Raw genomic sequence first — 24889 nt, forward strand, 5'->3', positions numbered from 1 at the left:
TTTGTGGCACGAACTTTTGCACTAGATCGGCCCGTTTCGCACCGAGTTTCGTAAGGCAACCAAACGGTCCCGAATGCACCCAAACAGTACGAAACACAATAAAATGTCAGTTTATGGTCCAATGGGGTGGATCGGGTGCGTTTGTTTCGAAAAGTTACGATGCGACTTCATGGCACGAACTTTTGCACTAGTTCGGCCCGAATTGCACCAAGTTTCGTAAGCAACCAAACGGTCTCGAATGCACCCAAATGGTATGAAACGCACCAAAACAGCACCCGATACACCCCATTGGACCCTAAACTGATGTTTTGGGGTCCAATGGGGTGGATCGGGTGCTTTGGTTGTGAAAAATTCCACCCCGACTTCGTGGCAGGAACTTTTGCACTAGTTCGGCCCGTTTTCCACCGAGTTTCGTAAGGCAACCAAACAGTCCTGGATGCACACAAATGGTATGAAATGCACCAAAATGTCAGTTCAGGGCCAAATGGGGTGGATCTGGTGCGTTCGTTGCAAAAAATTCTGACGCAACTTGGTGGCACGTACTTTTGCACTAGATCGGCCCGTTTTGCACCGAGTTTCTTAAGGAAACCAAACGGTCCCGAATGCACCCAATAGTACGAAACGCACCAAAACATCAGTTTAGGGGCCAATGGAGCAGATCGGGTCCGTTCGTTACGAAAATTTCCGACGCGACTTTGTGGCACAAACTTTTGCACTAGTTTGGCCCGTTTCGCACCGAGTTTTGTAAGGCAACCAAATGGTCCCGAATGCACCCAAACAGTATGAAACACACCAAAATGTCAGTTTATGGTCCAATGGGTTGGATCGGGTGCGTTTGTTGCGAAAAATTCTAACGCAACTTTGTGGCACGAACTTTTCCACTTGTTCGGCCCGTTTTGCACCGAGTTTCGTAAGACAACCAAACGGTCCTGAATGCACCCAAAAGGTACGAAATGCACCAAAATGTAAGTTTAGGGTCAAATGGGGTGGATCGGGTGCGTTCGTTGCGAAAAATTCGGATGCGACTTCGTGGCTCGAACTTTTGCACTAGTTCGGCCCATTTTGCACCGAGTTTCGTAAGTCAACCAAACGGTGCCGAATGCACCCAATGGTACGAAACAAAGAAAAACATCAGTTTAGGGGCCAATGGAGTGGATCAGGTGCGTTTGTTACGAAAAATTCCGACGCGACTTTGTGGCACGAACTTTTGCACTAGTTCGGCCCGTTCCGCGCCGAGTTTCGTAAGGCAACCAAGTTTTGTGAGCAACCAAACAGTCCAGAATGCACCAACTTTTGTGAGGCAACGAAACGGTCCAGAATGCACTCAACTGGTACGAAATACACCAAACATTAGTTTAGGGTCGAATGGGGTGGATCAGGTGCGTTCGTTGTGAAAAATTCCGATGCGACTTCGTGGCACGAACTTTATACTAGTTCGGCCCGTTTTGCACCGAGTTTCGTGAGGCAACCAAACTGTCCCAAACGCACCCAAATAGTACGAAACACACCAAAACATCAGTTGAGGGTCCAATGGGGTGTATCGGGTGCGTTCATTGCGAAAAATTCCGACGCGACTTCGTGGCACAAACTTTTGCACTAGATCGGCCCGTTTTCCACCGAGTTTCGTAAGGCAAACAAATGGTCCTGAATGCACCAAAATGGTACGAAACGCACCAAAACGTCAGTTTAGAGTTCAATGGGGTGGATAGGGCGCGTTCGTTGCGAAAAATTTCGACGCGACTTCGTGGCACGAACTTTTGCAGTTGTTCGGCCCGTTTTGCACCAAGTTTTGTAAGGCAACCAAACGGACCCGAATGCACCCAAAGGGTATGAAAAGCACCAAAACGTTAGTTTAGGGTCAAATGGGGTGGATTGGATGCGTTCGTTGCGAAAAATTAGGACGCGACTTCGTGGCACGAACTTTTGCACTAGTTTGGCCCGTTTTGCACCGAGTTTCGTAAGGCAACCAAATGGTCCCGAATGCACCCGAATGGTACGAAACACACCAAAACGTCAGTTTAGGGTCCAATGGGGTGGATCGGGTGCGTTCGTTGCAAAAAATTCCGACACAACTTCGTGGCACGAACTTTTGCACTAGTTCGGCCCGTTTGCCACCGAGTTTCGTGAGGCAACCAAACGGTCCTGGATGCACCCAAATGGTACGAAATGCACCAAAACGTCAGTTTAGGGCCAATTGGGGTGGATCGGGTGTGTTCGTTGTGAAAAATTCCGACGCAACTTCGTGGCACGAACTTTTGCACTAAATCGGCCCGTTTTCCACCGAGTTTAGTAAGGCAACCAAATGGTCCCGAATGCACCCGAATGGTACGAAATACACCAAAATGTCAGTTTAGGGTCAAATGGGGTGGATCGGGTGCGTCTGTTACAAAAAAATTCCGACGTGACTTCGTCGCACGAACTTTTGCACTAGATCGGCCCGTTTTCCACAGAGTTTCGTAAGGCAACCAAACAGTCTTCAATTCACCCAAATGGTACGAAATGCACCAAAACGTCACTTTAGGGTCAAATCGAGTGGATCGGGTGCGTTTGTTGTGCAAAATTTGGACGCGACTTCGTGGCACGAACTTTTCCACTAGTTTGGCCCGTTTTGCACCGAGTTTTGTGAGGCAACCAAACGGTCCCAAACGCACCCAAATAGTACGAAACACACCAAAACATTAGTTTAGGGTCCAATGGGGGTGGATCGGGTGCATTTGGTGCAAAAAATTCTGATACGAACTTTTGCACTAGTTCGGCCCGTTTTCCACTGAGTTTCGTAAGGCAACCAAACAATCCTGGACGCACCCAAATGGTACGAAATGCACCAAATTGTCAGTTTAGGGCCAAATGGGGTGGATCAGGTGTGTTCGTTGCGAAAAATTATGACGCAACTTCGTGGCATGAACTTTTGCACTAGATCTGCCCGTTTTCCACCGAATTTCGTAAGGCAACCAAACGGTCCTGATTGCACCCAATGGTACGAAACGCACAAAACATCATTTTAGGGTCCAATGGGGTGGTCGGGTGCGTTCATTGCGAAAAATTCTGACGCGACTTTGTGGCATAAACTTTTGCACTAGATTGGCCCGTTTTCCACCGAGTTTCGAAAATCAAACAAATGGTCCTGAATGCACCAAAATGGTACGAAATGCACCAAAACGTCAGTTTAGGGTTCAATGGGGTGGATCGGGTGCGTTCGTTGCGAAAAATTTCGACGCGACTTCGTGGCACGATCTTTTGCACTAGTTCAGCCCGTTTTTCTCCGAGTTTCATAAGGCAACCAAATGGTCCTGAATGCACCCAAATAGTACGAAACGCACCAAAACGTCAGTTTAGGGTCCAATGGGGTGGATCAGGTGCGTTCATTGCGAAAAATTCCGACGCGACTTCGTGGCACGAACTTTTGCACTAGTTCGGCCCGTTTTCCACCGAGTTTCGTAAGGCAACGAAACAGTCCTAGATGCACCCAAATGGTACGAAATGCACCAAAATGTCAGTTTAGGGCCAAATGGGGTGGATCTGGTGTGTTCGTTGCCAAAAATTCTGACGCAACTTCGTGGCACCAACTTTTGCACTAGATTGGCCCGTTTTCCACCGAGGTTCGTAAGGCAACCAAAGGGTCCTGAACACACCTAATGGTATGAAACGCACCAAAACATCAATTTAGGGTCCAATGGGTTGGATCAGGTGTGTTCATTGCGAAAAATTCTGACGCGACATTGTGGCACAAATGTTTGCACTAGATTGGCCCGTTTTGCACTGATTTTCGTAAGGCAACCAAATGGTGCTGAATGCACCAAAATGGTACGAAACGCACAAAAATGTCACTTTAGGTTTCAATGGTGTGGATCGGGTGCGTTCGTTGCGAAAAATTTCGACGCAACTTCGTGGCACGAACTTTTGCACTAGTTCGGACCGTTTTCCTCTGAGTTTCCTGAGGCAACCAAATGGTCCCGAATGCACCCAAATAGCACGGAACGCACCAAAACATCAGTTTAGGGTCTAATGGGTTGGATCGCGTGCTTTCGTTGCGAAAAATTCCGACGCGACTTCTTGGCACGAACTTTTGCACTAGTTCGGCCCATTTTGCACCAAGTTTCGTAAGGCAACCAAACGGTCCCGAATGCACCCAAAAGGCACGAAATGCACCAAAATGTTATATTAGGGTCAAATGGGGTGGATCGGGTGCGTTCGTTGCGAAAAATTCGGACGCGACTTCGTGGCACGAACTTTTGCACTAGTTCAGTCTGTTTTGCACCGAGTTTCGTAAGGCAACCAAATGGTCCCGAATGCACCCGAATGGTACGAAACACACCAAAACATCAGTTTAGGGTCCAATGGGGTGGATCGGCTGCGTTCGTTGCGAAAAATTCCGACACGACTTCGTACCACGAACTTTTGCACTAGTTCGGCCTGTTTTCCACCGAGTTTCGTGAGGCAACCAAACGGTCCTGGATGCACCCCAAATGGTACGATATGCACCAAAACATCAATTTAGGGCCAATTGGGGATGATCGGGTGCGTTCGTTGCGAAAAATTCCGACGCAACTTCGTGGCACGAACGTTTGCACTAGATCGGCCCGTTTTCCACCGAGTTTCGTAAGGCAACCAAACGGTTCTGAATGCACCCAAATGGTACGAAACGCACCAAAACGTCAGTTTAGTGTTCAATGGGGTGGATCGGGTGCGTTCGTTGTGCAAAATTCCGACGCGATTTTGTGGCACGAACTTTTGCACTAGTTCGGCCCGTTTTGCACCGAGTTTCGTAAGGCAACCAAATGGTCCCGAATGCACCCGAATGGTACGAAACACACCAAAACGTCAGTTTAGGGTCCAATGGGGCGGATCGGGTGCGTTCATTGCAAAAAATTCCGACACAACTTCCTGGCACGAACTTTTGCACTAGTTCGGCCCGTTTGCCACCGAGTTTCGTGAGGCAACCAAACGGTCCTGGATGCACCCAAATGGTACGAAATGCACCAAAATGTCAGTTTAGGGCCAAATGGGGTGGATCGGGTGCGTTCGTTGTGAAAAATTCTGATGCAACTTCGTGGCACGAACTTTTGCACTAAATCGACCCGTTTTCCACCGAGTTTAGTAAGGCAACCAAATGGTCCCGAATGCACCCGAATGGTACGAAATACACCAAAATGTCAGTTTAGAGTCAAATGGGGTGGATCGGGTGCGTCCGTTACAAAAAAATTCCGACGCGACTTCGTTGCACGAACTTTTGCACTAGATCGGCCCGTTTTCCACCAAGTTTCGTAAGGCAACCAAACAGTCTTCGATTCACCCAAATGGTACGAAATACACCAAAACGTCACTTTAGGGTCAAATGGGATGGATCGGGTGCGTTTGTTGCGCAAAATTTGGACGCGACTTCGTGGCACGAACTTTTCCACTAGTTTGGCCCATTTTGCACCGAGTTTTGTGAGGCAACCAAACGGTCCAGAATGCACTTAAATGGTACGAAATACACCAAAACATTAGTTTAGAGTCGAATGGGGTGGATCGGGTGCGTTCGTTGCGAAAAATTTTGATGCGACTTCGTGGCACGAACTTTTGTACTAGTTCGGCCCGTTTTGCACCGAGTTTCGTTAGGCAACCAAACGGTCCCAAACGCACCCAAATAGTACGAAACACACCAAAACATTAGTTTAGGGTCCAATGGGGTGGATCGGGTGCATTTGGTGCGAAAAATTCCGATGCGACTTCGTGGCACGAACTTTTGCACTAGTTCGGCCCGTTTTCCACCGAGTTTCGTAAGGCAACCAAACAGTCCTGGACGCACACAAATGGTACGAAATGCACCAAAATGTCAGTTTAGGGCCAAATGGGGTGGATCGGGTGCGTTCGTTGCGAAAAATTCTGACGCAACTTCGGGGCATGAACTTTTGCACTAGATTGGCCCGTTTTCCACAGAGTTTCGTAAGGCAACCATACGGCTCTGAATGCACCCAATGGTACGAAACACACCAAAACATCAGTTTAGGGTCCAATGGGGTGGATCAGGTGCGTTCATTACAAAAAATTCTGACGCGACTTTGTGGCACGAACTTTTGTACTAGATCGGCCCGTTTTCCTCCGAGTTTCATAAGGCTATCAAATGGCCCCGAATGCACCCAAATAGTACAAAACGCACCAAAACGTCAGTTTAGGGTCCAATGGGTTGGATCGGGTGTGTTCATTGCGAAAAATTCAGACGCGACTTTGTGGCACAAATGTTTGCACTTAGATCGAACCGTTTTCCACCGAGTTTCGTAAGGCAACCAAATGCTGCAGAATGCACCAAAATGGTACGAAACGCACAAAAATGTCACTTTAGGTTTCAATGGTGTGGATCGGGTACGTTCGTTGCGGAAAATTTCGACGCAACTTCATGGCACGAACTTTTGCACTAGTTCGGACCGTTTTCCTCTGAGTTTCCTGAGGCAACCAAATGGTCCCGAATGCACCCAAATAGTACGAAACGTACCAAAACGTCAGTTTAGGGTCTAATGGGTTGGATCGGGTGCTTTCGTTGCGAAAAATTCCGACGCGACTTCCTGCACGAACTTTTGCACTAGTTCGGCCCGTTTTGCACCAAGTTTCGTAAGGGAACCAAACGGTCCCGAATGCACCTAAAATGCACGAAATGCACCAAAATGTTAGTTTAGGGTCAAATGGGGTGGATCGGGTGCGTTCGTTGCGAAAAATTCGGACGCGACTTCGTGGCACGAACTTTTGCACTAGTTCGGTCCGTTTTGCACCGAGTTTCGTAAGGCAACCAAATGGTCCCGAATGCACCCGAATAGTACGAAACACACCAAAACATTAGTTTAGGGTCCAATGGGGGTGGATCGGGTGCATTTGGTGCAAAAAATTCCGATACGAACTTTTGCACTAGTTCGGCCCGTTTTCCACTGAGTTTCGTAAGGCAACCAAACAATCCTGGACGCACCCAAATGGTACGAAATGCACCAAATTGTCAGTTTAGGGCCAAATGGGGTGGATCATGTGCGTTCGTTGCGAAAAATTATGATGCAACTTCGTGGCATGAACTTTTGCACTAGATCTGCCCGTTTTCCACCGAATTTCGTAAGGCAACCAAACGGTCCTGAATGCACCCAATGGTACGAAACGCACAAAACATCATTTTAGGGTCCAATGGGGTGGTCGGGTGCGTTCATTGCGAAAAATTCTGACGCGACTTTGTGGCATAAACTTTTGCACTAGATCGGCCCGTTTTCCACCGAGTTTCGAAAATCAAACAAATGGTCCTGAATGCACCAAAATGGTACGAAATGCACCAAAACGTCAGTTTAGGGTTCAATGGGGTGGATCAGGTGCGTTCGTTGTGAAAAATTTCGACGCGACTTCGTGGCACAATCTTTTGCACTAGTTCAGCCCGTTTTTCTCCGAGTTTCATAAGGCAACCAAATGGTCCTGAATGCACCCAAATAGTACGAAACGCACCAAAACGTCAGTTTAGGGTCCAATGGGGTGGATCAGGTGCGTTCATTGCGAAAAATTCCGACGCGACTTCGTGGCACGAACTTTTGCACTAGTTCGGCCCGTTTTCCACCGAGTTTCGTAAGGCAACGAAACAGTCCTAGATGCACCCAAATGGTACGAAATGCACCAAAATGTCAGTTTAGGGCCAAATGGGGTGGATCTGGTGTGTTCGTTGCCAAAAATTCTGACGCAACTTCGTGGCACCAACTTTTGCACTAGATTGGCCCGTTTTCCACCGAGGTTCGTAAGGCAACCAAACGGTCCTGAACACACCTAATGGTATGAAACGCACCAAAACATCAATTTAGGGTCCAATGGGTTGGATCGGGTGTGTTCATTGCGAAAAATTCTGACGCGACATTGTGGCACAAATGTTTGCACTAGATCGGCCCGTTTTGCACTGATTTTCGTAAGGCAACCAAATGGTGCTGAATGCCCCAAAATGGTACGAAATGCACCAAAACGTAACTTTAGGGTCAAATGGGGTGGATCGGCTGTGTTTGTTGTGAAAAATTTAACGCGACTTCGTGGCACGAACTTTTCCACTAGTTCAGCCCGTTTTGCACCGAGTTTTCTAAGGCAACCAAACGGTCCCGAATGCACTTAAATGGTACGAAATACACCAAAACATTAGTTTAGGGTCAAATGGGGTGGATCGGGTGTGTTCGTTGCGAAAAATTCCGATGCGACTTCGTGGCACGAACTTTTGCACTAGTTCGGCCCGTTTTCCACCGAGTTTCGAAAGGGAAGCAAACTGTCCTGGAAGGGACATTTAGCGATACGCTTGTGCCTGTTTGGAGAGATCATCATAAATTATTAAGGTATGCCGTTTGCGGTCCATAAAATACTCTGCCAGGGCTGCTCTCGTATAAGGAGCGAGATATTGTAATGTAGCAGGTGAATCCGCCATTTCAGCTACTACAATAGTGTATTCCATGGCCCCCTCTTCGTGGAAAGTAGTTACCACTTGAGCCACGGAGGATGCTCTTTGACCGATAGCTACATAAACACATATTACATCTTGCCCTTTTTTATTGCACCCAAATAGTACGAAATACACCAAAATGTCAGTTTAGGGTCAAATGGGGTGGATCGGGTGCGCTTGTTATGAAAAATTCCGACGCGACTTCGTCGCACGAACTTTTGCACTAGATCAGCCCATTTTCCACCAAGTTTCGTAAGGCAACCAAACAGTCTAGAATTCACCCAAACGGTACGAAATGCACCAAACAACACTTTAGGGTCAAATGGGGTGGATCGGGTGCGTTTGTTGCGAAAAATTTGGACGCGACTTCGTGGCACGAACTTTTCCACTAGTTTGGCTCGTTTTGCACCGAGTTTTGTGAGGCAACCAAACAGTCCAGAATGCACTCAAATGGTACGAAATAAACCAAAACATTAGTTTAGGGTCGAATGGGGTGGATCGGGTGCGTTCGTTGCGAAAAATGCCGATGCGACTTCGTGGCACGAACTTTTCTACTAGTTCGGCCCGTTTTGCACCGAGTTTCGTTAGGCAACCAAACGGTCCCAAACGCACCCAAATAGTACCAAACGCACCAAAACATTAGTTTAGGGTCCAATGGGGTGGATCGGGTGCGTTTGGTGCGAAAAATTCCGATGCGACTTCGTGGCACGAACTTTTGCACTAGTTCGGCCCGTTTTCCACCGAGTTTCGTAAGGCAACCAAACAGTCCTGGACGCACCCAAATGGTATGAAATGCACCAAAATGTCAGTTTAGGGCCAAATTTGGTGGATCAGGTGCGTTCGTTGCGAAAAATTCTGACGCAACTTTGTGGCACGAACTTTTGCACTAGATCGGCTCGTTTTCCACCGAGTTTTGTAAGGTAACCAAACCGTCCTGAATGCACCCAATGGTACGAAACGCACCAAAACATCAATTTAGGGTCCAATGGGATGGTCGGGTGCGTTCATTGCGAAAAATTCCGACGCGACTTTGTGGCACTAGTATGAAACGCACTAAATCGTCTGTTTAGGGTCTAATGGGTTGGATCGGGTGCTTTCGTTGTGAAAAATTCCGACGCGACTTCTTGGCACGAAGTTTTGCACTAGTTCGGCCCGTTTTGCACCAAGTTTCGTAAGGCAACCAAACGGTCCCGAATGCACCCAAAAGGTACGAAATGCACCAAAATGTTAGTTTAGGGTCAAATGGGGTGGATCGGGTGCGTTCATTGCGAAAAATTCGGACGCGACTTCGTGGCACGAACTTTTCCACTAGATCGGCCCGTTTTCCACCGAGTTTCGTAAGGCAACCAAACAGTCTTGATTCACCCAAATGGTACGAAATGCACTAAAATGTCACTTTAGGGTCAAATCGGGTGGATCGGCTGTGTTTGTTGCGAAAAATTTGACGCGACTTCGTGGCACGAACTTTTCCACTAGTTCGGCCCGTTTTGCACCGAGTTTTCTAAGGCAACCAAACGGTCCCGAATGCACTCAAATGGTACGAAATACACCAAAACATTAGTGTAGGGTCAAATGGGATGGATCGGGTGCGTTCGTTGAGAAAAATTCCATTGCGACTTCGTGGCACGAACTTTTGCACTAGTTCGGCCCGTTTTCCACCGAGTTTCGTAAGGCAAGCAAACTGTCCTAGATGCACCCAAATGGTACGAAATACACCAAAATGTCAGTATAGGGGTAAATGGGGTGGATCAGGTGCGCTCGTTATGAAAAATTCTGACGCGACTTCGTCGCACGAACTTTTGAACTAGATCGGCCCATTTTCCACCGAGTTTCGTAAGGCAACCAAACAATCTTGATTCACCCAAATGGTATGAAATGCACGAAAACGTCACTTTAGGGTCAAATGGGGTGGATCGGCTGTGTTTGTTGCGAAAAATTTGACGCGACTTCGTGGCACGAACTTTTCCACTAGTTCGGCCCGTTTTGCACCAAGTTCTCTAAGGCAACCAAACGGTCCCGAATGCACTCAAATGGTATGAAATACACCAAAACATTAGTTTATGGTCAAATGGGGTGGATCGGGTGCGTTCGTTGCGAAAAATTCCGATGCGACTTCGTGGCACGTACTTTTGCACTAGTTCGGCCCGTTTTGCACCGAGTTTCGTAAGGCAACCAAATGGTCCCGAATGCACCCGAATGGTACAAAACACACCAAAACATCAGTTTAGGGTCCAATGGGGTGGATCGGGTGCGTTCGTTACGAAAAATTCTGACACCACTTCGTGGCACGAACTTTTGCACTAGTTCGGCCCGTTTTCCACCGAGTTTCGTGAGGCAACCAAACGGTCCTGGATGCACCCAAATGGTATGATATGCACCAAAACGTCAATTTAGGGCCAATTGGGGAGGATCGGGTGCGTTCATTGCGAAAAATTCCGACGCAACTTCGTGGCACGAATGTTTGTAGTAGATCGGCCCGTTTTCCACCGAGTTTCGTAAGGCAACCAAATGGTTATGAATGCACCCAAATGGTACGAAACGCACCAAAACGTCAGTTTAGTGTTCAATGGGGTGGATCGGGTGCGTTCATTGTGCAAAATTCCGACGCGACTTTGTGGCACGAACTTTTGCACTAGTTCGGCCCATTTTGCACTGAGTTTTGTAAGGCCACCAAACGGTTCCGAATGCACCCAAATGATACGAAATACACCAAAATGTCAGTTTAGGGTCAAATGGGGTGGATTGGGTGTGTTCGTTACGAAAAATTCCGACGCGACTTCGTCGCACGAACTTTTGCACTAGATCGGCCTGTTTTCCACCGAGTTTTGTAAGGCAACCAAACAGTCCCGAATTCCCCCAAATGGTACGAAATGCACCAAAACGTCACTTTAGGGTCAAATGGGGTGTATCGGCTGTGTTTGTTGCGAAAAATTTGACGCGACTTCGTGGCACGAACTTTTCCACTAGTTCGGCCCGTTTTGCACCGAGTTTTCTAAGGCAACCAAACGGTCCCGGATGCACTCATATGGTACGAAATACACCAAAACATTAGTTTAGGGTCAAATGGGGTGGATCGGGTGCGTTCGTTGCGAAAAATTCCGATGCGACTTCGTGGCACGAACTTTTGCACTAGTTCGGCCCGTTTTCCACCGAGTTTCGTAAGGCATCCAAATGGTCCCGAATGCACCCGAATCGTATAAAACACACCCAAACGTCAGTTTAGGGTTCAATGGGGTGGATCAGGTGCATTCGTTACGAAAAATTCTGACACGACTTCGTGGCACGAACTTTTGCACTAGTTCGGCCCGTTTTCCACCAAGTTTCGTGAGGCAACCAAACGGTCCTGGATGCACCCAAATGGTATGATATGCACCAAAACGTCAATTTAGGGATAAATTGGGGAGGATCGGGTGCATTCAATGCGAAAAATTCCGACGCAACTTCGTGGCACGAATGTTTGTAGTAGATCGGCCCGTTTTCCACCGAGTTTCGTAAGACAACCAAATGGTTATGAATGCACCCAAATGGTACGAAACGCACCAAAACATCAGTTTAGTGTTCAATGGGGTGTATCGGGTGCGTTCGTTGCACAAAATTCCGACGCGACTTTGTGGCACGAACTTTTGCACTAGTTCGGCCCATTTTGCACTGAGTTTTGTAAGGCCACCAAACGGTTCCGAATGCACCCAAATGATACGAAATACACCAAAATGTCAGTTTAGGGTCAAATGGGGTGGATCGGGTGTGTTCGTTACGAAAAATTCCGACGCGACTTCGTCGCACGAACTTTTGCACTAGATCGGCCAGTTTTCCACCGAGTTTTGTAAGGCAACCAAACAGTCCCGAATTCCCCCAAATGGTATGAAATGCACCAAAACATCACTTTAGGGTCAAATGGGGTGTATCGGCTGTGTTTGTTGCGAAAAATTTGACGCGACTTCGTGGCACGAACTTTTCCACTAGTTCGGCCCGTTTTGCACCGAGTTTTCTAAGGAAACCGAACAGTCCCGAATGCACTCATATGGTATGAAATACACCAAAACATTAGTTTAGGGTCAAATGGGGTGGATCGGGTGCGTTCGTTGCGAAAAATTCCGATGCGACTTCGTGGCACGAACTTTTGCACTAGTTCGGCCCGTTTTCCACCGAGTTTCGTAAGGCATCCAAATGGTCCCGAATGCACCCGAATGGAACAAAACACACACAAACGTCAGTTTAGGGTCCAATGGGGTGGATCAGGTGTGTTCGTTACGAAAAATTCGGACACAACTTCGTGGCACGAACTTTTGCACTAGTTCGGCCCGTTTTCCACCAAGTTTCGTGAGGCAACCAAACGGTCCTGGATGCACCCAAATGGTATGATATGCACCAAAACGTCAATTTAGGGATAAATTGGGGAGGATCGGGTGCGTTCATTGCGAAAAATTCCGAAGCAAATTCGTGGCACGAACGTTTGCACTAGATCGGCCCGTTTTCCACCGAGTTTCGTAAGGCAACCAAATGGTTATGAATGCACCCAAATGATACGAAACGCACCAAAACGTCAGTTTAGTGTTCAATGGGGTGGATCGGGTGTGTTCGTTGCGCAAAATTCTGACACGACTTTGTGGCACGAACTTTTGCACTAGTTCGGCCCGTTTTGCACCGAGTTTTGTAAGGCCCCCAAACGGTCCCGAATGCACCCAAATGATACGAAATACACCAAAATGTCAGTTTATGGTCAAATGGGGTGGATCGAGTGTGTTCGTTACGAAAAATTCCGACGCGACTTCGTCGCACGAACTTTTGCACTAGATCGGCCTGTTTTCCACCGAGTTTTGTAAGGCAACCAAACAGTCCCGAATTCACCCAAATGGTATGAAATGCACCAAAACGTCACTTTAGGGTCAAATGGGGTGGATCGGCTGTGTTTGTTGCGAAAAATTTGACGCGACTTCATGGCACGAACTTTTCCACTAGTTCGGCCCGTTTTGCACCGAGTTTTCTAAGGGAACCAAACGGTCCTGAATGCACTCAAATGGTATGAAATACACCAAAACATTAGTGTAGGGTCAAATGGAATGGATCGGGTGTGTTCGTTGAGAAAAATTCCATCGCGACTTCGTGGCACGAACTTTTGCACTAGTTCGGCCCGTTTTCCACCGAGTTTCGTAAGGCAAGCAAACTGTCCTGGATGTACCCAAATGGTACGAAATACACCAAAATGTTAGTTTAGGGGCAAATGGGGTGGATCGGGTGCGCTCGTTATGAAAAATTCTGACGCGACTTCGTCGCACGAACTTTTGAACTAGATCGGCCCGTTTTCCACCGAGTTTTGTAAGGCAACCAAATAGTCTTAATTCACCCAAATGGTACGAAATGCACTAAAACATCACTTTAGGGTCAAATGGGGTGGATCGGCTGTGTTTGTTGCGAAAAATTTGACGCGACTTCGTGGCACAAACTTTTCCACTAGTTCGGCCCGTTTTGCACCGAGTTTTCTAAGGCAACCTGATGAGGACACCACGAGTACGTCTACACCAGCAGCACCTTCTCCAGCGCCTCCACCCCAGGCGCCACCTTCTGGGCCAATCACTCGGGCCCGTGCAAGAGAATTGAACTTCGTCATGCTACTGAAGAATGAAGGCCCAGAAGAATAGAAGCTGGCCCAACAGGAGGCCCGACCTTCGCAACCCTAGGCGTGAACAGTACCGCGGGTACTGTAGCGCGCCGCCCCTCCTGGCCGCCAGGGGCTGCGTCCCCTATTTAGATAGACTGATCTTTTATTTTCAGACTTGAGTTTTGTTTTACATCTAGCTTTAGCTACTCTTGAACACGCGCAAATCAGCGCTGTCCTCGTGTATTCAGAACTCCACCTTCGAGAGATAATCAGATTGCTCGCATCCTTTTTCTTATTCGTTCTTCGATTGCGGACAGGAAACGATCTTCGTGATCAGGCTGATCTTGCATCAACAAGGTCAGTAACCACAGGGAGTTGGTTCAGCGATTGCATTGGCGCTTCGGGTTCGCTCGTCGTAGTCGGATCGTGAGGGTCATCTTCTGCCAAGTCGAATTTATCCTCACTCACCGAAAGATCGGGCACTCCGGCTCTATCAAGTGGTAGCAGGTTTCTAGGTTGATCGGTGAGTTTATCTAGTGTTCTTCCCTTTCCTACAGTCCACAAAACCAAAAAAAAATTATTATCAGGTTAGATCCTTGTCCCAGCACCCTTTTGAGCCTTGCACTTTCTTTCAATAATTTGCATTGTTGAATTTGTGTTCTTACGCGTTCAATTGTTGCTGGTTACTTTGTGTTCTATCCTTGTTTTCTTTTCGTCTAACCCTAGCGCCGCCACCATCTCTCTGCTCCTTATCGCCCTCCCCTGCCTTGTGTGTTTGGCAAGTCAAAAAAAAAAGGAAAGAGAGAAACACAACCGCGTGCATGATTTCTGGTCGCGCCGACGCCCCCCCACCCTTTCTTCTTTGTTTCGGATCACACCTCCCTGTCCACCGGTTGTGTATTTCTTTTAGCAAGTTTAAAAAAAATAAGGGTTTGCCTAATCCTGATCGACTTCAATTGAGAAAGTTTTGGTCGCTTTGGCAGTCCTACCATACAAAGGGATGTTCGGATCTTCTTGTTACCGGAATACACCTACCTTTCCTGAAAAGTGTGTGTGGTAACTTGCTCATTTGTATTCCTTTGCTCATATAATCAGTTTGTGAATTTCTCCGGAAAAAAAAAACAGAAACGAAAAAAAACAGGGAAACAGAAAGGAGATTACCTCATTTGGGTGCATCACGCAGGACGCCCAGGTGTGCGCACCTGCTGCTCCTTGTTCTTTCCTCTTGTGTTTTTCCTTTGCCCCATACCCTTGCTCAACTTTTGCACCTTGTTTCCAGCAGCTTTGATTACGTGTTTGGCACTATAATTCAACCTTGCATTATTGTTTGATTGTGCTAACCCTTGAATTGAGTGCAGCCTACCCAGAACTCCACATAGTTCTACGACGAGCAGGCTTTGTTTCTCCAGGCAATCGCTCCTCCAATCTGTCGCCGGTTCTACCTGTTGGTTGCAGATCACCCCTGTGTGCTTGGTAAGAATGGATAAGAATTTGATAACAGCACTACTGTGAGCGCCTTGTGAGCTGTTGCACCCATGTTGTCGTAGGCTTTGTTTTTGTGTTTGCGCTAACTATGGCAGGAGACGAAGGCACGCCAGATGAGAAGCTGCAGGACATGCGGACACGAGTTGATGGACTGGCCGCGGACATGAAGACGATGCATGAACGGCTTGACTCGACGATCACATCATCGACCGAGAGGTTCGATCAGCTCGACCTCGCTCAGATGGCTGCTAAGACCACGCTCGACACCATCGTGGCACAGCTCGACACATTGTCCACATCGATCACAGAGTTGCAGAAGGATTATGGTGGTGACACGGAACAGGAAGAGGGTACTCGCACCGGTCGTGCCCGCCGTGTGGTACGTCATCAACATAATGACTCATTTGCTAAGATTAAATTCAAAATTCCGTCTTTTAATGGCAAGTATGATCCTGCTGCATATCTTGATTGGGAACTAGAGGTCGACTAGAAATTTTTATGCCATGATATTCCTGTTAATTCTCAAGTTAAAGCTGCTATTAGTGAATTTACTGATTTTGCTTTAATTTGGTGGCGTGAATATAAACAAAAACATCCCAGGCCCACCACTTGGACTCAATTAAAAGCTGCCATGCGACACAGATTTGTTCCTTCATATTATGCACGAGATTTGCTTGAAAAAATGCAGTGCTTTCGACAAGGTCAACAATCTGTTGAGGACTATTATCAGGAGTTACAAAAAGGTATGATTCGTTGTGGTTTGTTTGAGACAGACGACGCTGCTATGGCACGTTTTTGCGGTGGTTTGAACCGCGAAATTCAGGACATCCTTGATTATAAAGAATATTCTGATATGACCACATTGTTTGCATATGCTTGCAAAGCTGAACGTGAAGTGCAGGGACGCCGTTCGAAGACATATCCTAACTCTTTTGCAGGAAGAAGCCCGCCAACCAGCTCAGCGCCTGCTCTACCTGCGTCATCCACGACCAGCAGTACACCACGCGAGAGGTCGGCCAAACCTGCAGCACCTTCTCCCACAGGCGTTGTTCCTTCCACAGGACGTACACGGGATATTCAGTGCCATCGTTGCAAAGGATTTGGGCACATGATTCGGGACTGCCCAAACAAGCGTACCTTGCTTATCCGTGACAATGGTGAGTACTCTTCTGAAAGTGATTCCGAAGAAACTCGACATGCTATGCTTGCCACTGACCATGCAGCTAATGAGGAGGTACATGTCACCCCGGGCGCTGCAGATAGGTATGAAAATCTTGTTGTGCAGCGTGTTCTTAGTACACAGGTTGCCCAGCCCGAGAAAAATCAGCGACACACTCTGTTCCATACAAAGGGCGTTGTGCAGGAGCGGTCGATTCGCATCATCATCGACAGCGGCAGCTGCAACAACTTGGCGAGTACAGTGCTGGTTGAGATGTTGTCATTACCCACTCGTAAGCATCCGAATCCATATCACATTCAGTGGCTTAATGATGGTGGAAAAATTAGAGTAACACGGTCGGTGCGTGTCCCTTTCTCCATGGGTGCTTATTCTGATTTTGTCGATTGTGATGTTATTCCCATGGAAGCATGCTCTTTGTTACTTGGTAGACATTGGCAATACGATACTGATAGCTTACATCATGGTCATTCGAATCATTATTCTTTCATGTTTAAGGGTCAGAAAATAATTATACATCCAATGACACCTGAACAAATTGTTAAAGATGATCTTGCTCGAGCTGCTAGGAATGCTAAACAACTTGAACCATCACCATTGCCCTCTAATTCTGAAATCAAGTTGAATGCTCCTGTTTTACTTGCTACATGTGCTGATTTTGATGATCTCCGCGATGCTCATTTGCCCTACTATGCACTTGTATGCTCTAGTGTGCTCGTTTCGCTCGATGATGCACCGTCTTTGGATATTCCCCCTGTGGTTGCTAACCTTTTGCAGGAGTACGCTGATGTCTTTCCCAAGGACTTGCCACCGGGTCTTCCACCACTCCATGGTATTGAGCACCAGATCGATCTCATTCCAGGCGCACAGCTTCCGAACCGCGCACCGTACCGTACAAATTCGGATGAGACGAAGGAGATCCAGCGCCAGGTACAGGCGTTGCTCGACAAGGGTTACATCCGTGAGTCTCTTAGCCCTTGCTCAGTTCCTGTGTTACTTGTTCCAAAGAAAGATGGATCATGGCGTATGTGTCTAGACTGTCGTGCTATTAATAACATCACCATTCGTTATTGATATCCTATACCACGCCTTGATGATATGCTAGATGAGCTTAGTGGTGCCATTATTTTCACTAAGATTGATTTGCGTAGTGGTTACCACCAGATTAGAATGAAACTGGGTGATGAATGGAAAACGGCTTTTAAAACGAAATTTGGGTTATATGAATGGTTGGTTATGCTGTTTGGATTGACTAATGCTCCCAGTACCTTTATGCGCTTAATGAATGAAGTTCTAAGGCCTTTCATAGGATTGTTCGTTGTTGTCTATTTTGATGATATCCTGATTTACAGCAAGTCTATGCAAGAACATTTAGAACATCTGCGTGCTGTTTTTGATGCGTTGCGTGCTGCTCACTTGTTTGGCAACATAGAAAAATGCATCTTTTGCACACAACGTGTCTCGTTTCTTGGCTATGTTGTTACTCCACAGGGCATTGAGGTGGACAGCAGCAAGATCAATGCCATTCGGGAATGACCTACACCGACGACGGTCACACAGATTCGGAGCTTTCTTGGACTTGCAGGATTCTACCGTCGGTTTGTCCGTGATTTCAGCTCCATTGCAGCCCCTTTGCACGAGCTTACAAAGAAAGGTGCGCCATTTGCTTGGGGCGACTCGCAGGAGGTAGCGTTCAACACTTTGAAAGATAAGTTAACACATGCTCCCCTCTTGCAATTGCCTGATTTTAATAAAGTATTTGAGCTTGAATGTGATGCTAGCGGTATTGGGCTAGGTGCTGTTTTGTTACAAGAAGGAAAACCGGTTGCTTATTTTAGTGAGAAATTAAACGGTGCTAGTCTGAGATATTCTACTTATGATAAGGAGCTTTATGCTTTAGTTCGCACTTTGCAAACATGGCAGCACTATCTTTGGCATCGTGAGTTTATAATCCATTCTGATCATGAGGCTTTGAAACATATTTGTACCCAAACAAATCTGAACCGTCGTCATGCAAACTGGGTAGAATTCATTGAGTCCTTTCCTTACATCATTAAACACAAGAACGGGAAGGAAAATGTCATTGCCGATGCTTTGTCTCGTAGATATACCATGCTCTCACAGCTAGATTTTAAAATCTTTGGCTTGCAAACTGTGAAAGATCAATATGTCAACGATGCTGATTTTAAACATATCTTAGCTCATTGTATGAATGGCAAACCATGGGGCAAATTTCACATGCAGGATGGGTTCCTGTTTCGCGCTAACAAGCTGTGTGTTCCAGCAAGCTCGGTTCGTCTTTTGTTGTTACAGGAAGCACACGGAGGTGGTCTCATGGGACACTTTGGCGTCTACAAGACGCATGAGGTGCTGGCCGCCCACTTCTTTTGGCCCCGGATGCGCCGTGATGTCGAGTGCCTTGTTGCCCGCTGCACTACTTGTCAGAAAGCTAAGTCACGACTAAATAACCATGGTTTGTATATGCCTTTGCCTGTCCCTACTTCCCCTTGGCTTGATATTTCTATGGACTTTGTTTTGGGATTGCCTAGAACTAAGAAGGGGAGGGATAGCATTTTCGTGGTTGTTGATAGATTCTCCAAAATGGCTCATTTTATACCATGTCATAAGACTGATGATGCTAGTAGTGTTGCTGAATTGTTCTTTCGAGAGATTATTCGTTTGCATGGTATTCCGAATACAATAGTCTCTGATCGTGCTGCTAAGTTTCTCAGTCATTTTTGGAGATCTCTTTGGAATAAATTGGGAACTAAATTGCTGTGTTAGCACAACTTGCCACCCTCAAACTGATGGACAAACTGAGGTGGTCAATAGAACTTTATCAACCATGCTTAGGGCTGTTTTAGACAAAAATTTGAGACGTTGGGAGGATTGTTTGCCTCATATTGAATTTGCGTACAATCGTGCAACGCATTCTTCTACAAAGATGTGCCCTTTTCAGATTGTTTATGGCTACATTCCTCAGGCGCCTATTGATTTGTTTTCGCTTGATGCTGAGGATGCCCCACATATAGATGCTGTTGCACATGCTGAACACATGCTTCACCTCCATGAACAAACACAACGAAACATTGCTGCTACTAATGCTAAGTATCAGGTTGCTTGTAGTAAAGGAAGAAAACATGTTACTTTTGAACCAGGTGATATGGTTTGGTTGCATTTGCGAAAGGATCGTTTTCCTACTTTGCGACGTTCTAAATTGATGCCTTGTGCTGCTGGTCCTTTTAAGGTGTTAACCAAGATTAATGATAATGCTTATGTCCTTGACCTGCCTGCGGAGTTTGGTGTTTCCACTAGTTTTAATGTTGCAGATTTGAAACCATATGCGGGCGAGGATGAGGAGTTGCCGTCGAGGACGACATCAGTTCAAGAAGGGGAGGATGATGAGGACACCACGAGTACGTCTACACCAGCAGCACCTTCTCCAGCGCCTCCACCCCAGGCGCCACCTTCTGGGCCAATCACTCGGGCCCATGCAAGAGAACTGAACTTCGTCATGCTACTGAAGAATGAAGGCCCAGAAGAATAGAAGCTGGCCCAACAGGAGGCCCAACCTTCGCAACCCTACGCGTGAACAGTACCCGCGGGTACTGTAGCGCGCCGCCCCTCCTGGCCGCCAGGGGCTGCGTCCCCTATTTAGATAGACTCCTCTTTTATTTTCAGACTTGGGTTTTGTTTTACATCTAGCTTTAGCTACTCTTGTACACGCGCAAATCAGCGCTGTCCTCGTGTATTCAGAACTCCACCTTCGAGAGATAATCAGATTGCACGCATCCTTTTTCTTGTTCGTTCTTCGATTGCGGACAGGAAATGATCTTCGTGACCAGGCTGATCTTGCATCAACAAGGTCAGTAACCACAGGGAGTTGGTTCAGCGATTGCATTGGCGCTTCGGGTTCGCTCGTCGTAGTCGGATCGTGAGGGTCATCTTCCGCCAAGTCGAATTTATCCCCACTCACCGAAAGAACGGGCACTCCGGCTCTATCACAACTAAACGGTCCCGAATGCACTCAAATGGTATGAAATACACCAAAACATTAGTTTAGGGTCAAATGGGGAGGATCGGGTGCGTTCGTTGCGTAAAATTCCGATGCGACTTCGTGGCACGAACTTTTGCACTAGTTCGGCCCATTTTCCACAGAGTTTCGTAAGGCAAGCAAACTGTCCTGGATGCACCCAAATGGTACGAAATACACCAAAATGTCAGTTTAGGGGCAAATGGTGTGGATCGGGTGCGCTCGTTACGAAAAATTCTATCGCGACTTCGTCGCACGAACTTTTGAACTAGATCGGCCTGTTTTCCACCGAGTTTCGTAAGGCAACCAAACAGTCTTGATTCACCCAAATGGTACGAAATGCACTAAAACGTCACTTTAGGGTCAAATGGGGTGGATCGGCTGTGTTTGTTGCGAAAAATTTGACGCGACTTCGTGGCACGAACTTTTCCACTAGTTCGGCCCGTTTTGCACCGAGTTTTGTAAGGCCACCAAATGGTCCCAAATGGACCCAAATGATACGAAATACACCAAAATGTCAGTTTAGGGTCAAATGGGTGGATCGGGTGTGTTCGTTACGAAAAATTCCGACGCGACTTCGTCGCACGAACTTTTGCACTAGATCGGCCTGTTTTCCACTGAGTTTTGTAAGGCAACCAAACAGTCCCGAATTCACTCAAATGGTACGAAATGCACCAAAATGTCACTTTAGGGTCAAACAGGGTGTATCGGCTGTGTTTGTTGCGAAAAATTTGACGCGACTTCGTGGCACGAACTTTTCCACTAGTTCGGCCCGTTTTGCACCGAGTTTTCTAAGGCAACCAAACAGTCCCGAATGCACTCAAATGATACGAAATACACCAAAACATTAGTTTAGGGTCAAATGGGGTGGATCGGGTGCGTTCGTTGCGAAAAATTCCGATGCGATTTCGTGGCACGAACTTTTGCACTAGTTCGGCCCGTTTTCCACCGAGTTTCGTAAGGCAACCAAATGGTCCCGAATGCACCCGAATGGTACAAAACACACCAAAACGTCAGTTTAGGGTCCAATGGGGTGGATCGGGTGCATTCATTACGAAAAATTCTGACACAACTTCGTCGCACGAACTTTTGCACTAGTTCGGCCCGTTTTCCACCGAGTTTTGAAAGGCAAGCAAACTGTCCTGGATGCACCCAAATGGTATGATATGCACCAAAACATCAATTTAGGGCCAATTGGGGAGGATCGGGTGCGTTCATTGCGAAAAATTCCGACGCGACTTCGTGGCACGAACGTTTACACTAGATCGGCCCGTTTTCCACCGAGTTTCGTAAGGCAACCAAACAGTCTTGATTCACCCAAATGGTACGAAATGCACTAAAATGTCACTTTAGTGTCAAATGGGGTGGATCGGCTGTGTTTGTTGCGAAAAATTTGACGCGACTTCGTGGCACGAACTTTTCCACTAGTTCGGCCCGTTTTACACCGAGTTTTGTAAGGCCCCCAAACGGTCCCGAATGCACCCAAATGATACGAAATACACCAAAATGTCAGTTTAGGGTCAAATGGGTGGATCGGGTGTGTTCGTTACGAAAAATTCCGAAGCGACTTCGTCGCACGAACTTTTGCACTAGATCGGCCTGTTTTCCATTGAGTTTTGCAAGGCAACCAAACAGTCCCAAATTCACCCAAATGGTACGAAATGCACCAAAACGTCAATTTAGGGTCAAATGGGGTGTATCGGCTGTGTTTGTTGCGAAAAATTTGACGCGACTTCGTGGCACGAACTTTTCCACTAGTTCGGCCCGTTTTGCACCGAGTTTTCTAAGCCAACCAAACGGTCCCGAATGCACTCAAATGGTACGAAATACACGAAAATGTCAATTTAGGGGCAAATGGGGTGGATCGGGTGCGCTCGTTATGAAAAATTCTGACGCGACTTCGTCGCACGAACTTTTGAACTAGATCGGCCCGTTTTCCACCGAGTTTCGTAAGGCAACCAAACAGTCCTGATTCACCCAAATGGTACGAAATGCACTAAAATGTCACTTTAGGGTCAAATCGGGTGGATCGGCTGTGTTTGTTGCGAAAAAATTTGACGCGACTTCGTGGCACGAACTTTTCCACTAGTTCGGCCCGTTTTGCACCGAGTTTTCTAAGGCAACCAAACGGTCCCGAATGCACTCAAATGGTATGAAATACACCAAAACATTAGTTTAGGGTCAAATGGGGTGGATCGGGTGCGTTCGTTGCGAAAAATTCTGACACGACTTCGTGGCACGAACTTTTGCACTAGTTCGGCCCGTTTTCCACCGAGTTTCGTGAGGCAACCAAACGGTCCTGGATGCACCCAAATGGTATGATATGCACCAACACGTCAATTTAGGGCCAATTGGGGAGGATCGGGTGCATTCATTGCGAAAAATTCCGACGCGACTTCGTGGCACGAACGTTTGCACTAGATCGGCACGTTTTCCACCGAGTTTCTTAAGGCAACCAAACAGTCTTGATTCACCCAAATGTTACGAAATGCACTACAACGTCACTTTAAGGTCAAATGGGCTGGATCGGGTGCGTTCGTTGCGAAAAATTCCGATGCGACTTCGTGGCACGAACTATTCCACTAGTTCGGCCCGTTTTCCACCGAGTTTCGTAAGTTAACCAAATGGTCCCGATTGCACCCGAATGGTACAAAACACACCAAAACGTCAGTTTAGGGTCCAATGGGGTGGATCGGGTGAGTTCGTTACGAAAAATTCTGACACGACTTCGTGGCACGAACTTTTGCACTAGTTCGGCCCGTTTTCCACCGAGTTTCGTGAGGCAACCAAACGGTCCTGGATGCACCCAAATGGTATGATCTGCACCAAAACGTCAATTTAAGGACAATTGGGGAGGATCGGGTGCGTTCATTGCGAAAAAATCTGATGCAACTTCGTGGCACGAACGTTTGCACTAGATCGGCCCGTTTTCCACCGAGTTTCGTAATGCAACCAAATGGTTATGAATGCACCCAAATGGTACGAAACGCACCAAAACATCAGTTTAGTGTTCAATGGGGTGGATCGGGTGCGTTCGTTGCGCAAAATTCCGACGCGACTTTGTGCCACGAACTTTTGCACTAGTTCGGCCCGTTTTGCACCGAGTTTTGTAAGGCAACCAAACGGTCCCGAATGCACCCAAATGATACGAAATACACCAAAATGTCAGTTTAGGGTCAAATGGGGTGGATCGGGTGTGTTCGTTATGAAAAATTCTGACGCGACTTCGTCGCACGAACTTTTGCACTAGATCGCCCTGTTTTCCACCGAGTTTTGTAAGGCATCCAAACAGTCCCGAATTCACCCAAATGGTATGAAATGCACCAAAACGTCACTTTAGGGTCAAATGGGGTGGATCGGCTGTGTTTGTTGCGAAAAAATTGACGCGACTTCGTAGCACGAACTTTTCCACTAGTTCGGCCCGTTTTGCACCGAGTTTTCTAAGGCAACCAAACGGTCCCGAATGCACTCAAATGGTACGAAATACACCAAAACATTAGTGTAGGGTCAAATGGAATGGATCGGGTGTGTTCGTTGAGAAAAATTCCATTGCAACTTCGTGGCACGAACTTTTGCACTAGTTCGGCCCGTTTTCCACCGAGTTTCGTAAGGCAAGCAAACTGTCCTGGATGCACCCAAATGGTACGAAATACACCAAAATGTCAGTTTAGGGGCAAATGGGGTGGATCGGGTGCGCTCGTTATGAAAAATTCTGACGCAACTTCGTCGCACGAACTTTTGAACTAGATCGGCCCGTTTTCCACCGAGTTTCGTAAGGCAACCAAACAGTCTTGATTCACCCAAATGGTACGAAATGCACTAAAATGTCACTTTAGGGTCAAATCGGGTGGATCGGCTGTGTTTGTTGCGAAAAAATTTGACGCGACTTCGTGGCACGAACTTTTCCACTAGTTCGGCCCGTTTTGCACCGAGTTTTCTAAGGCAACCAAACGGTCCCGAATGCACTCAAATGGTATGAAATACACCAAAACATTAGTTTAGGGTCAAATGGGGTGGATCGGGTGCGTTCGTTGCGAAAATTTCTGACACGACTTCGTGGCAAGAACTTTTGCACTAGTTCGGCCCGTTTTCCACCGAGTTTCGTGAGGCAACCAAACGGTCCTGGATGCACCCAAATGGTATGATATGCACCAACACGTCAATTTAGGGACAATT

The sequence above is a fragment of the Panicum virgatum genome, chromosome 7K, assembly GCF_016808335.1.
Source record: "Panicum virgatum strain AP13 chromosome 7K, P.virgatum_v5, whole genome shotgun sequence".
Taxonomy (NCBI): domain Eukaryota; kingdom Viridiplantae; phylum Streptophyta; class Magnoliopsida; order Poales; family Poaceae; genus Panicum; species Panicum virgatum.